The sequence below is a fragment of the Dendropsophus ebraccatus genome, chromosome 5, assembly GCF_027789765.1.
Source record: "Dendropsophus ebraccatus isolate aDenEbr1 chromosome 5, aDenEbr1.pat, whole genome shotgun sequence".
NCBI classification, from domain to species: domain Eukaryota; kingdom Metazoa; phylum Chordata; class Amphibia; order Anura; family Hylidae; genus Dendropsophus; species Dendropsophus ebraccatus.
Genome location: NC_091458.1, coordinates 147,519,078 through 147,523,995, shown reverse-complemented (window position 1 = coordinate 147,523,995; position 4,918 = coordinate 147,519,078). Strand labels below are relative to the sequence as shown.

At 48.3% G+C, this 4,918-nt stretch overlaps 1 long non-coding RNA gene across 1 annotated transcript in view; it reads left to right on the top strand.

The window, feature by feature from the left end:
* Positions 1-2,967, top strand: part of LOC138793187 (uncharacterized) — a 15,739-nt gene extending 12,772 nt beyond the window's left edge. Inside the window, exon 3 of the long non-coding RNA XR_011363227.1 lies at positions 2,001-2,967. This is a non-coding gene — a long non-coding RNA (uncharacterized lncRNA). The remainder of the gene's footprint in view (positions 1-2,000) is intronic.
* The last annotated feature ends 1,951 nt before the right edge of the window (positions 2,968-4,918 follow it).

The window sequence follows — 4,918 nt, the reverse complement described above, 5'->3', positions numbered from 1 at the left end:
TGGCCATGTTTTTGTAGCGCTGGATAACCCCTTTAATGTAAGTATCAAAGACTTTGTTATTTTGTAAGACTTGCTATGGTCGCTTTTACATAGGGAAGACCAAGAGATCCCTATGTACCTGTTTTAGGTAACATGTCTATTCTATCAAGACGGGAATAGGAGCATCCCGATTTATTGAGCATCTTAGGGATAGTCACAGAGGTGATGCCTCAGTTCTTAGATATGCTGCCATTGAAAGGGCAAGATAGACACAGGGCTCTGCCGAAAGCCGAGCTACTATGAATAATCGGTATGGAAGCTGAGTGTCCTGGGGGCCTGAATGATAGGGTTGATCATAGCTTCCTCCTATAATAATATATACTTACCTGTTGTACAACTTGGTTTTTAATTGTATATATTTTATGTGTGTAATCATGACTTAAGGGATAGCTTACCTGCGCTAGGCCATACACCACCCCTTTCACCCATTGAAGAGACGACACATAGTTGTGGTGCAAAGGCCACAGCGGCCCAATTTTATTAACAATAAAATATCCACCAGGTATGAAAATTCCTTCTCTTATAAAATATAAATAACAATAACCAACGTGGTTAATAACATTGGAAACAACACCCCCCTGAGATAATCCAACCCAGTGAGAGGAGAATTGGAAGGACCCCCCTGCTCTTTTTCCCCCTTTCCGTTATCCACCAAGGTCTTCAACTTGCCCTCAGTCGCAGGCACCTAACCTGAGGACACCACCTGTTGAAGCCATGCACTCCCCTGTGGCACTGGCCACAGGATCTCCCACACCAGCTGGGTACCGCCCCAGCATTCCAAAACCATGTTCTCCAATTTTAACTAATATTAACATTAACTATGAGTCTCCAATTTTAACCGGGTCACCTCCAATTCCCCTACCCACTCCAGCCGCCGTGACAAACCGTACCCCCCCCAAACACTAAGGGCGGGCGGGAACTTTTCTCTGTGTAGCTCCGCTAGGTCTGACCGTTCTGCTCCTCCCTCCCCAAATATACCTCGCCTTCCCCCCACCCCTTTCTCCCTCTTTCCACCAATTACCAGCAGCCCCCTCCCCACTCATCCCCTTTGCACGATCCTGGCACGTGCTTGTCATCTCCCCTAGTCATGTGCACCCTCCACTATGTTGCACATCGCTGCGGAGCTTTCTTTCTAAAAGGGGTAATCCAGCACTACAAAAACATGGCCGCTTTTGCACCACTCTTGTCTCCAGTTTGGGTGCAGGATTTGAAACTCAATTCCAATGAAGTGAATGGAGCTTAATTGCAAACCGCACCTGAACTGAGGACAAGAGTGGGGGAAAAGTGGCCATGTTTTTGAAGCGCTGGATAACCCCTTTATTATGTTTCACATGTGTAGCGCGTCACCGCTTTGTTAGTTATTTGAATAGCGCGTTGACGTGGATGAAAGGGCAGGTGCGTGAAAGCTCTGTGCATGTCAGACAGTCTGTCACCACTCTGTCTTGGGTCTGTTACCACTATGGGGGGATTTACCAAATACGGTGTAAAGTGGAACTGGCTCAGTTGCCCCTAGCAACCAATCAGATTCCACCTTTCATTCCTCACAGACTCTTTGGAAAATGAAAGGCAGAATCTCATTGGTTGCTAGGGGCAACTGAGCCAGTTTCACTTTATACCATGTTTGATAAATCTCCCCCTATGTCCGCACTGTGTCCGTTTTTTTTATATGAAGCAATAAAAGTTTATGAAGACAACCACGGTGAAGTTGTTTCCTTTGGATGGAATCAATCACTTAGGGGCAGATTTATTGCACGGTCTTACGGTAGAACCGTCCTTTGTTGCCTATAGCAACCAATCACCGCTCACATAGCAACCAATCACAGCTGAGCACTTATCACTGATTGTAAGCGGATACATAAACAACAGCAGCAGTTATGATGACATCACAAAGACAAGGCTGATGATGTCACACATGGTGCGGAGTATACAGCTGTAGCTGAGGCTTCTGCTGTTATTTACAGGTTGGCAGCTTGAACAAGACACGGCCAGGTAGGGAGCTCATCGCTGAGGCCTCGTTCACACATGGAGCTAAATATATTTTAGTAAACACCCCATCTGGGCTCATGTGTGAACCTGGCCTTAAAGGGGTTTTCCAAGGAAAGTTGAGTTAAAGTCTATGCACAGCATTGGCCATCATTCCCTGGAAAACCCTTTTAAAATGGCTGTTCTTATGCAGACAGCCCCCTCTCTGTTGTATGTCTGCTGTGTGGTAGGTTGTATATTAGATTGTAAGCTCCTTCGGGGAGCAGGGCCTCTACACATGTAGCTTGTGTTACCATGAAATGCTTTGTGGTGTTCATGTTAACACTGGCGACATCTGTACCGTACATTGCAATGCAAGCTCTTAGGAGTGGGGTATTGTAGTGTACATTAGATTGTAAGCTCTTCGGGGCAGACATGTAGTCATGTATTATATATAAGCCTGTAAGCTCTTAAGAGCAGGTCTCCTGATCCATATAGATTGTAAGCTCCTAGGAGCAGGACATTGTATATGTATATGTATTGTATATGTGATGGATATATATGTAATAATTATTATTATTATTTCTATAGGGACAACATACTGTGCAGCATTACTGTCTCTGTCTTTCTTTCCTTACAGGGTCCTGATCCTATATACTCTATACAGCAATATGCAGCAGGCTAGTCGTGATCCAGGGAGATCAGATCCGATCGCCACTTGTGGGGTCAGGAAGGAATTTTTTTCCCCCCTGAGGTAGAAGTCTCCGGGGGGTTTCTTCGCCTTCCTCTGGATCTTTGGTCCGGTGACTCTCAGACCAGGATAATAGAGGAGGGAATGATCTGCGGCACGTTCTGTGGTCTCCACCAGACCTGACCTGAGAGTCACCGGATCAGCTATTCATTAAAGGGCCGGTAATATTTCATTACAATGTTGCATATTTAAAAAAAATAAAGAATTTGAATTTATTTTGGTGTTGCTTCGTTTTGTCTGCATTTCTTTTACTATATTGACCATGATCAGAGCAAACGCTGTCTCTCGGCTTCAGAATAGGTACAATGAACAGGATTTAGATAATTATTATTAATAATAATAATAATATAAGGAATATTTTGAAGGGTTTTACATATGAATATACTCATGTACAGATTAAGGCTATGTTCACACTACGCAAGTTCCGTAGTAATCACAAATTTACGTAGTGCTGCAGGCTGAAGGGATCCCGGCTGGGCTCAGAGCTGTCACTGAGGACCAATCAGTGATGCTCCTGAGTCCCCCCGTATTTGTAGTGTCATTGCTAAACATTGGTACATTGGAGGGGGAGGCCGGTTTGGGAGAATGGGCAAAACGTAAGCCTTTTGTTCACTGGCGGAACTACCGCCGGAGCGGCGGCTACGGGGCCCCTAGCATCCTGGGGCCCGAGGCCTTGGCCCCCGGAGCTGACCGTCTGCAGTACCCAGTGGCCTCCCGGGTGTTCAGTGTTTTGATTGACAGTGCAAGAAGCCATAGGCTTCCCGCCCTGTCAATCACTCTTGTGATCACAAGCAGCGTTTTGCTTGCGATCACAAGAGTGTTGGCCCGGCCCCCGCCCGATGAGCAGCTCCCTGTTCGAGTCCCATGCAGCGCCATCACTGAGCTCAGTGTGCGCGGCGGCTGGGACTTCCGGTACAGAGAGCGCGTTACTCCCTGTAGCGGAAGCCCCAGCCGCCGCGCACACTGAGCTCAGTGACGGTGCTGCGTGGGACTCGAACAGGGAGCTGCTCATCCAGAAGAGACCAGCGACCGTCGGGGTAGCGTGTGGTTAGGTGAGTTCTGTTTTGTTTTTTGCTTTTTATCAGAGGGGAACATCGGGGGCTATATGGGGGAGGAACAACAAAACTAGGGGCTATATGGGGGAAGAACAACACTGGGGGCGATATAGGGGGGGACAACACTGCTATATGGGGGAAGTATAGCACTGGGGGCTATATGGGGGAGGAACAACACTGGGGGTGATATGGGGGAGGTATAACACTAGGGTCTATATGAGGGAGGAACAACACTGGAAGTAATATAGGGGATGAACAACACTGGGGGCTATATGGGGGAGGAAAAACACTGGGGCTATATGGGGGAGGAACAACACTGGGGGCTATATGGGGGAGGAACAACACTGGGGGCTATATGAGGCTAGGGATGCACAAGACTGGGAGCTGCCTATAGGGGGATTCACAAAACTGGGGGCTACCTATAGGGGGATGCACAACACTGGGGCTGCCTATAGGGGATGGACAAAACTGGGGGCTACCTATAGGGGGATGCACAAAACTGGGGGCTATATATAGGGGGATGGACAACACTGGGGGCTACCCATAGGGGGATGCACAAGACTGGGGGCTGCCTATAGGGGGATGCACAAAACTGGGGGCTACCCATAGGGGAAGCACAAAACTGGGGGCTACCTATAGAGGAATGCACAACACTGGGGCTGCCTATAGGGGGATGGACAACACTGGGGCTGCCTATAGGGGGATGCACAAAACTGGGGGTTACCTATAGGGGGATGCACAAAACTGGGGGCTACCTAAAGGGGGATGGACAACACTGGGGGCTACCTAAAGGGGGATGAACAACACTGGGGAGCTACTTATAGAGGGATGGACAACACTGGGGGATATCTATATGGGGATGGGCAACACAAGGGGGCTATCTTTATGGGGGGGATAGATAACACAAGGGGGGCCTTTTCTAAGGGGGACAACATGGGGGTCATCTTTAAGGGGGCAAACTATAAGGAGGACAACACAGAGGAGGCATCTAAAAGGGAAACTACACAGAGGGGCCATCTATAAGGGGAACTACACTGGGGGGGGGGGTGTATTCAATAGGGCATGCACAGAGGGGGGCATCTACTATAGTGGACTACACAGAGGGGTCATC